Source organism: Lissotriton helveticus, chromosome 4_1, assembly GCF_964261635.1.
Source record: "Lissotriton helveticus chromosome 4_1, aLisHel1.1, whole genome shotgun sequence".
In the NCBI taxonomy this organism is placed as follows: domain Eukaryota; kingdom Metazoa; phylum Chordata; class Amphibia; order Caudata; family Salamandridae; genus Lissotriton; species Lissotriton helveticus.
Genome location: NC_136063.1, coordinates 1,137,071,183 through 1,137,081,722, shown reverse-complemented (window position 1 = coordinate 1,137,081,722; position 10,540 = coordinate 1,137,071,183).

Here is a 10,540-nt window from a genome sequence, read left to right as displayed (position 1 = left end):
TTTTTGTAAAGTATTTAAATACATTTTTATTATATGTGTATTATTTTTATATATTAATACATTTATTTTTAAGTAAATTATATGTTTTAGTACCAGAGCGGGTTGTGGGTTTATAGGGGAATAGGTTGGGAAGTAATTTAATTGTAATTATTAATTGGCTAATAATTATTTTAATTGATACATTCATTATTTAATTGGTAATTAATGTTAATTTTTATTAAATGTTATGTTTTAGTACCAGAGCGGGTTGTGGGTTTATAGGGGAATAGGGTGGGAAGTAATTTAATTGTAATTAATTAATTTTTTATTTAATTATTAATTGGCAATTAATTATTTTAATTGATACATTAATTATTTAATTGGTAATTAATGTTAATTATTATTAAATGTTATGTTTTAGTACCAGAGTGGGTTGTGGGTTTATAGGGGAATAGGGTGGGAAGTAATTTAATTGTAATTATTAATTGGCAATTAATTATTGTATTTGATAAATTAATTATTTAATTGGTAATTAATGTTAAATTTTCTTAAATGTTATGTTTTAGTACCAGAGCGGGTTGTGGGTTTATAGGGGAATAGGGTGGGAAGTAATTTAATTGTAAACAATTAATTTTTTATGTAATTATTAATTGGCAATTAATTATTTTAATTGATAAAATATTTATTTAATTGGTAATTAATGTTAATTATTATTAAATGTTATGTTTTAGTACCAGAGTGGGTTGTGGGTTTATAGGGGAATAGGGTGGGAAGTAATTTAATTGTAATTAATTACATTTTTTAAGGTGTAATATATTATGTAAATATTTATTAATTGGCATTCCCTACTGTTGCACCCTTTGGAGTTGGAATAGTAATTTTTCTCCCTACGCTATCCAACGCTTTCCCTACTGTTGCACTCTCTGGAGTGGGAATAGTAATTTTTCCCCCAACGCTATCCAAAGTTGTCCGTACTGTTGCAACCTCTGGAGTTGGAATAGTAATTTTCCCTACTGTTCCACTCCCTGGAGTTGGAATAGTAATGTTTACCTTTACGCTATCCAACACTTTCCCTAATGTTGCACTCATTGGAGTGGGAATAGTAATTTTTCTCCCTACGCTATCCAACACTTTCCCTACTGTTGCACTCTCTGGAGTGGGAATAGTAATTTTTACCCATACGCTATCCAACGCTTTCCCTACTGTTCCACTCACTGGAGTGGGAATAGTAATTTTTACCCACCTGTTATCCAACGTTTTCCCTACTGTTGCACTCTCTGGAGTTGGAATAGTAATTTTTACCCACCCGCTATCCAACATTTTCCCTACTGTTGCACTCTCTGGAGTGGGAATAGTAATTTCTACTCTTACGCTATCCAACACTTTCCCTAATGTTGCACTCATTGGAGTGGGAATTAACCCTGGGCGAAGAACTACGCTCCGTTCGCGGAACTTGCGGAGTTTCGGCAACTCCGCGTTCCGCGGAGAACGCGTAGCTGTCGATTACTCCGCGATCCGGTGCGTAGCGTAGTTCTCGCACGCTGAATAACATTATCGCGTGCGCGGCAATGGCTTACCTTGGTTCTGCGTTCGCTTTTTCCCGGTCGCGTGTGCCACCATGTATGTAAACCCTCCCGCACAATCCCGTGCGACTGTGCGAACGCGATAACATCATTTGGATGCGCGATAGCGTCATAAGGACGCGCGAGGATGCTTGTTGGTAAGATCGAGTTGCCGAACACGCAGAAACTGAGTGTGAAATCCAAGATGGCTGCGCCCGTCGCGACCGCGTGGGTAGGTTCGCGCGATATTTAGCACGATCACGCACTTTTGTAGTGCGAACGAGAAGATGAGTTCCCGAACAGGTCTTGCACAACCCGAACACGTTACTTGTGACCCGGAACAGGAAATAAGGGAACGCAAGCGGGCGGGACAAACCTCTTGGGTAACTTAGCGCGCTAGCCATCCCGAGCATGCAGGCAGCGCCCCGAACACGCGCACCGCGCTCCCGAAGACGAAAAACGGCACGCGAACGGGTCTAGCAAGCAACTACGCATGTCCGCGGAGCTACGCGTAGGTCGCGGAGTGCAAGTGCGTCTTCGCGTAGCTCCGCGGAGTGCGGCTCCGCGAACTACGCCCAGGGTTAGTGGGAATATTCATTTTTACATACCCGCTATCCAATGCTTTCCCTATTGTTCCACTTACTGGAGTTGGAATAGTAATTTTTACCCACCCGCTATCCAATTCTTTCCCTACTGTTGCACTCTCTGGAGTGGGAATAGTAATTTTTACTCTTACGCTATCCAACGCTTTCCCTACTGTTCCACTCACTGGAGTGGGAATAGTAATTTTTAACCACCCGTTATCCAACGTTTTCCCTACTGTTGCACTCTCTGGAGTGGGAATAGTAATTTTTACTCTTACGCTATCCAACGTTTTCCCTAATGTTGCACTCATTGGAGTGGGAATAGTCATTTTTACATACCCGCTATCCAACGCTTTCCCTACTGTTCCACTCACTGGAGTTGGAATAGTAATTTTTACCCACCCGCTATCCAAAGTTTTCCCTACTGTTGCACTCTCTGGAGTGGGAATAGTAATTTTTACTTTTACGCTATCCAACGCTTTCCCTAATGTTGCACTCTCTGGAGTGGGAATAGTAATTTTTCCCCCTACCCTATCCAACGTTTTCCCAACTGTTGCACCCTCTGGAGTTGGAATAGTAATTTGCCAATCTACGCTATCCAACGCTTTCCATACTGTTGCACTCTTTGGAGTTGGAATATTAAATATTATTTTTACGCTATCCAACGCTTTTCTTACTGTTGCACCCTTTGGAGTTGGCATAGTAATTTTTACCCATACGCTATCCAACGCTTTCCCTACTGTTCTACTCACTGGAATGGGAATAGTAATTTTTACCCACCCGTTATCCAACATTTTCCCTACTGTTGCACTTTCTGGAGTGGGAATAGTAATTTTTACTCTTACGCTATCCAACGCTTTCCCTAATGTTGCACTCATTGGAGTGGGAATAGTCATTTTTACATACCCGCTATCCAACACTTTCCCTATTGTTCCACTCACTGGAGTTGGAATAGTAATTTTTACCCACCCGCTATCCAACGTTTTCCCTACTGTTGCACTCTCTGGAGTGGGAATAGTAATTTTTACTCTTACGCTATCCAACGCTTTCCCTAATGTTGCACTCATTGGAGTGGGAATAGTCATTTTTACATATCCGCTATCCAATGCTTTCCCTACTGTTCCACTCACTGGAGTTGGAATAGTAATTTTTACCCACTTGCTATCCAATGCTTTCCCTACTGTTGCACTCTCTGGAGTGGGAATAGTAATTTTTACTCTTACGCGATCCAACGCTTTCCCTACTGTTGCACTCACTGGAGTTGGAATAGTAATTTTTACCCTTACGCTATCCAACGCTTTATCTACTGTTGCACCCTCTGGAGTTTGAATAGTAATTTTTACCCTTATGCTATTCAATATTATTTATATTTATTGATGTATTTAAGATGTTACATAATGTTGTATTTAATTAATTTTAAAAATATTGAAAGTATATTTAATTGTTGTTATTTATTAAATATAATTATTTATTATTATTTATGTTATTATTTTATGAGTGTTGATGTATTTTTAAATTGTAGTATTTGTTAATATTTTATAATTATTTGAAAAATTACGTATATATTATAATTAATTAAGTATATATTATATATTTTATTATTAATTGTAATTAAATGTTTAATAGTAAATATGTATTATTTATTCATTTTAAACATAATAACACATTTTAACATAAGTTTAAAATATATATAAGTACTATTTACTTAATTTTATCTTTTTTTAAAAAAATGATATTTTTAATTACGATATTTTTGCCATCGATATTTTTGTTTCGATATTTTTGTACTTACCATGTTGTAGATAGGGTGTCGATATACTTGCCTTCGATATTCCAGCGTCGATATTTTGTCTGTCGATATTTTCAGCCTCGATATTCTGTCAGAGATTCGTAAATGTGTACAGTGAAGTAAAGGGAGACTAAAACTATCTAAGAGATACCGAACTGAACTGTAAAGTGATGGTTCCCTTGGTAGGATTAAAAAAATATAATTTGATTGGGGCTAAGACAGGGGTGTGATGTACCCAAGTAGACTAAATCTGTGAGTGTGGTGTTTCGATGGCCTAAAAAGGTTCCACAAAGATTCGTCAAGACCAAAAATACGGGGGATAGTCTGACCCCACACCTAAGACATGATATGCTGCTATGGTATTCCTTTAGAAGAAAATACCTGGTTCAAAATCTTTAGAATTGATCATCTAACCTAGAAAATAAATGAAAAAATGAAGAAAACACTCAGTAAACAAATGTTTTGTATGTTTGGTTCAATGTGTCACCAGAATCAATTTTCCAACTCACTGTATCATAGTGTCTCTAAAGGTAGACATGTGCATGCTATTTTTGGCGCTGACCAATCACCACAACGTGAAAGAAGTCAAAAACACACAAGTACATATAATATAACAGAATAAGCAAGTGAACATACACGGAACAGACAAAATAAACCAATCTGTGTTCGTGTTACTCAGCGTATCATAAGTGATTGGTTGTCCTCCATTGTGAGTGACGGGTCTTACCCTTTGGATCAATTAATTATGCCCTATAGGTCAAAAGCAGAGGGTAGTGCTCAGCTGCTGACAGTGGAAAGAGCTATGATGGTCAGTAAAAAGAAACAGTAAATCAAGTGGACCCAAATGACTTAGTGTTAAAAGAAAAAGAAAACGTTTTCAAGAGAAGCAACCATACTCACATGGTTTCTGCACGGAGAGCACAAGAGACCTACCCTCCTCTGCTTGCCTGGCTCGAGACTGAGCAGAGGAGAAGACCTGTCATTGAAGGTACGGGCAATTGGAGCGATTGTCCTCAGGTGTGGTGTGGGCAGCAGCTGGAAGGAGTGATGACCTAGTGGACAATGAGGAGAGGAGAGGAGGGGAGGGGCGAGTTTGAGCCAAAAGGAGTGAGCTTCTCACGTGCTGATGTAACAGAGGTATCATGCCTCAGTGGCGCCTATCTCAGAGTGTGCAGTGGTTAAAAGCTGGGCATCCCAAAGTCAACCATGGTTTTTGTAAGGTGGCCTCTAAGTAGTAAACTAAGACAGTTGAATGTTTTGTTAATCAAGGGTAATGGTCAGAGAAAAGTATAGTAAACCTAAGTACTCTTGCATATACAGTGATGGAGAGCAAATCAGGTGCACATAACTCCTAGCGATCCCTCATGGTGGAATCTAGGCATATTGCGATCTGTGTTCATGTTGGAAATCTAGGCCACCTCATGTAATAAGTAACACGAGGCGGCCAAGTGGTCTATTCCCAATGGATTAGGATGCTTGGAGAGCACTATTGGGAATTGTCAAATAAGGAGAAGAGGAAAGAGAAGAGGTAGGCTGGAGCCAATAGGAGCAAGCCCCTCATGTGCTTGTGTAGCAAAAGTATCATCCCTCTGTGGTGGACATCTTGGAGTATGTAGCGGTCAAATGCAGGCCGACCAAAGTTGTCAATGGTATTAGTAAGGCGGCTTCTGATGGATACAACTGCCAGTGGATTCCTCACCTTGTGAATATCCCCCTGCGTCAGCAACGTTCGGAAAATTCTTTGTAGCTCGCCGGCGTGGACGACGTTACAGGAACGCACGACATCGCGCGCAGCTCCGCTGACGTCACAGACTCCATAATATGCCTATGCCGGCGTGATGACATCAGTTCCCTTTTTGCCACGTCGTCGACGCTAACGGTTTCGGAGAACCTCTGTAGCTGTTAGTAACTTTGTTACTGTTTTTCTCTGTTTGGTGTCTTCTTGCTTCTTTGTTTCTCGCTGAAGATGTCGTCTAAGAAGACCGGGTTCAAGCCATGTGGGGAGTGCGGCAAGATAATGTCGATTACGGACCCGCGCGAGGATTGTATCTGGTGCCTGAGTTCGGACCACGATGTCAAAGGCTGTTCTTTGTGTAAGAAGTTGAACCCGAAGGCTCTTTGAGAGAGGGAAGCAAAACTTCTGGTGGTGAAGTTGAAAGGTAGAAAGGAGAAGAAGACTTCGAGATCGCGTTCGAGTAGGGCGAGGTCGAAGTTGAGGTCGAGGTCGAGGTCCCGCACGGCGTCGCCTTCGAGGTCGTCATCTGGTCATGCTTCGAGGTCAACGAAGAAGACGCATAAGAAGCGAAGGCATGGATCTCGACATCACTCCGGTAAGGACTCGGAGTCGAGACCGAAGTCGCCTAAGAGGAGGCATAGAAAAGATGAGGTGTCTCCTTCACCTGGTGTTCCAGAAGGTGAGGCTTCGCCCTTGAAGTTGCCAGTGCGTTCTCCGGCTCCGGTATCGGATCCCTCTCCACGCCGTCCCCGGCTCGAGAGGAAGAAGAGGCTCCATTACCTGAGGGCTCGATGACTCCAGTCCATCCGCCTGTGGAAGAGGAGGCGAATCTGGAACCTCCGAGAGAGCATCCTGTGGGTCCTTACCCGCCCTTCCCAGCTCCAGGTCAAGACCCTACATCGTTTTTAAACGTAATGTATGGAGTCTACTCGAGAGCTTTGTACCCCTCTGGTGCACCTTCGGGTCCCATGGGTCCATTGGCATATAATTTAGTAGTTCCCCACTCCTATGCTCCAGCTCCTTTTATGCCATTTATGCCGGCGCCGGCTCCGCCTTGGCATTTCTCGGCGCCTCTGAGGTCATCGACTCCGATTCCATCATCGCCGGCTCCGACTCGACCTCGTGAGCAGCGACCTGGGCTTCCAGATCCGATCTCGACGCCGGCACCGGATCCATCGGAGTCAGTCACGGATCCGATGGCGCGACTCTTGAAGGAGAGATCGAGGCGAGAAGCTCAGCGCCTTATAGAGGAGCAAAGATTTAGAGAGGCTGAGGCTGAGGTGGAAGAAGGTGAGCTTCAGGAGGACTATTTTGATGATTTGAGGGATGCTAGTGGTTTGGAGCTTTCCCCTGAATGGGAGCTGTCCTCTGTATCTGATGCCCCTTCAAAGGACGTTGCACCATACCATGTGGTCATCAAAAAAGCTGCGGATCTTTTAAATTTGACTTTGCCTATAGCTGAATACAAGTCTAATCTTTTGACTTAGGTCCTCCATTCCCCATCTTCAGTTGTGGAACCATTGCTTCCTTTTAATGAGGCTTTGACGGAGCCTATATTGGAGGTTTGGAACAGGCCTCTTACAGCTCCTGCAGTGGCTAAGGGTGTTGCAAGGAGGTATAGGGTAGCACCTGGTGATCCTGAGTTTCTATCCTCACATCCGTTGCCTGGAAGTCTGGTTATACAGGCAGCCTGTTTGAAGAAAACTGTTGGTGCTTTCCCTCAAGTGCCTGGCATAAGGAGTCCAAGAAACAGGATCAGACTGCGAAGAAGATTTTCTCTTTGGCAAGTATGGCTCTAAAATCGACCAATGCCACATGTCTCTTGGGGAGATATATACATGCCCTGATGGACTCTGTACGGCAGTTGGCTCCTAAAATTCCTGAGGACAGCAGGAAGGATTTTAATGAGGTGTCGGCCGATACACAGGCGGCTGCACGTCAAGTGATTCAAAGTGGTCTTGACACTGCTGATTCAGTTGCTCGCATTATGGGAACTTCTGTTGCCTCTAGAAGGGCTGCCTGGCTGAAGTCATCTGACTTTTCTGCGGACGTTCAGGCAGCCTTGTTGGATTTCCCATTTGATGGTGCTGGACTATTTGGCAAAAAATCTGATGCAGCTTTGGAAAGATTTAAGGACAGTAGGGCTACTGCCAGATCTTTGGGGCTGCAGTCCAGAGGCTCTGCGACTAAGAGGTATAGAGGTTTTGGACGTTCGTCCTTTCGTCCCTACCGTCAAACTCAACAGCAGCAGCAAAAGCAAAATCCACTATATAAATCCTACAGGGGCAAACAAAGAGCTTGTCCTCGAGGACGTCAAGCCTCCTCCTCCTCTTCCCAACCCCCTTCACCATCAGCAAAGCAGCCCTAGATCCACCATTCCGGATCATGCGGGTCCTGTAGGGGGTCGGCTTACCCATTTTCTACGGGATTGGGAATCGGTTACATCAGATCTTTGGGGTCTCAATCTTGAAGAGAATGGGTATGCTCTTCCCTTTCTGGAATTTCCTCCAGATTACCCTCCTTGCCAAGGATTTTGCTCAGAAGACCGCCTACTTCTCCTGCAGGAGGAAGTCCTGTCACTGTTACGAAAGGGTGCGATAGAGGTGGTTCCGGAGCAGGAAAGGGGTCAGGGATGCTACTCCCAGTATTTCCTGATTCCCAAGAAGGGTGGCAGACTTCGTCCAATCTTGGATCTTAGGATCTTGAACCTTTACCTGAAACAGGAGAAGTTCAAGATGCTCACCCTTGCTCAGGTTCTTCAGGCGCTGCTGGAAGAGGACTGAATGGTGTCGATCGACTTGCAGGATGCTTATTTCCATATTCCTATCCTGAAGTCGCACAGAAAGTATCTCCGTTTCACGGTGGGATCGCAACATTACCAGTTTGCGCTCCTTCCGTTTGGTCTTACTACTGCACCTCGAGTTTTCACCAAGGTGATGGCTGTGGTGGCAGCACATCTCAGAAGGTCGGGGATACCTGTATTCCCGTATCTGGGCGATTGGTTGATCAAAGCAGAATCTTCAGAGACAGTGCTCCATCATCTGCAAGTCACAACTCAGTTGTTGTACAGGTTGGGTTTTTCAATAAATGTACCCAAATCTCACCTGGTGCCCTCCCAGCGCAACCTGTTCATAGGTGCGGTACTGGACACAACTGTATGTCGAGCATTCCCTCCACCTCAAAGGATTCTCGACATACAGGGAATGATTCCTTTATTTCACAATGGAGCGGTCGTTCCAGTCCTGAAGGTCCTTCGCCTGCTCGGTCTGATGCCTTCCTGCATTCTGTTGGTCAACAATGCACGCTGGCACATGAGGGCACTCCAGTGGTGTCTCCGCAGGCAGTGGTATCAACACAACAGGGATCTCAGGGAGTCTGTGAGGATTTCCAGAGAAGCAGCAGCGGATGTATCTTGGTGGAGCGTGGAAGGCAATCTGTCTCAAGCAAAGCCTTTCCATCTACCTCCATCGGTTGCCACGGTGATAACGGATGCATCCACTCTAGGGTGGGGTGCTCATCTGAGGGATCTGGAAATCAAGAGGAAAGGTTGCTTCACATCAACCTTCTAGAGTTGCGGGCGATACGTCTAGCACTCAAGGCCTTTCCCCCTTCCCTTCGCGGGTGGTCGGTTCAAGTCCTGATGGACAACACCACCGCGATGTGGTATGTCAACAAACAGGGAGGAGTGGGGTCGCAGTGTCTCTGCAGGGAGGCTCTGCGTCTCTGGTCCTGGGTTCTGGACCATCAGATTTGTCTGATGGCAAATCATCTGGCCGGAGTTCTGAACGTGCATGCAGACAGTCTCAGTCGGCAGTTCTTGGCCGACCACGAGTGGAGGCTTCATCCAGAGGTAGTTTGTCACGTCTTTCGGACGTGGGGAACTCCTCGGGTGGACCTGTTCGCCCCTCACGAGAATGCTCACTGCCCGTCATTCTGCAGTCTTCAGTATCCGATGCTGGGAGCTTTGGGGGACGCATTTCAGTTGAGTTGGGGCTCACAACTCCTTTACGCGTTTCCTCCCATACCATTGATTCCTCGGGTTCTGAGAAAGATTCGCCAACACCGGGCCCAAGTCATATTGATCGCCCCGGATTGGCCAAGAAGGGTGTGGTATACAGATCTTCTCCACCTCTCCTCGTGCCCGCCGCTCTGTCTCCCTCTCAGGGCAGATCTCCTCTCTCAGATGGAGGGGCAGGTTCTACACCCCCACCTCCAGACCTTACACCTTCATGCCTGGAGATTGAAAGGGGCAACCTGAATTCCTTTTCTCTCCCACATGATGTGGTGGATGTCATTCGATAGGCCAGACGTGACTCCACGAAGTCTATCTATTCTTATAGGTGGTCTCGGTTTGTTTCCTGGTGTGGGGAGAAACCCATCGATCCTTTGAGGGCTCGTTTATCAGCTATACTTCAATTTGCTCTTTCTTTAGCGCAGCAAGGGCTTGCTGTTCCTACAGTCAAAGGTTATCTTTCGGCTTTGTCGGCATTTCTCTGCCTGCCGGATCAGCCGTCCTTATTTGAGTCTCCTGTTGTTTTAAGATTTCTAAAGGGCCTTAGAATACATTTCCTCCTACTCCCTTTATTGTACCTCAATGGGACTTGAATCTGGTGCTTACTGGGTTCTCCTTTCGAACCTTTGCACAAGTGTCCCTTGAGACTCTTGTCTTTTAAGACGGTCTTCCTGGTTGCTATTACCTCGGCAAGGAGGGTAAGTGAGCTTCAAGCTCTTAGTTCGAAGCCCCCATTCTTGACCATTCATGCTGAACGAATGGTTCTTAGGACCAGGGCTGCTTTTCTGCCTAAGGTGGTAACTCCCTTCCATCTAGGACAGTCTATTACCCTTCCTACCTTCCATCCTCCCCCTCACTGGAGTTCTGGACTTTTTGGTT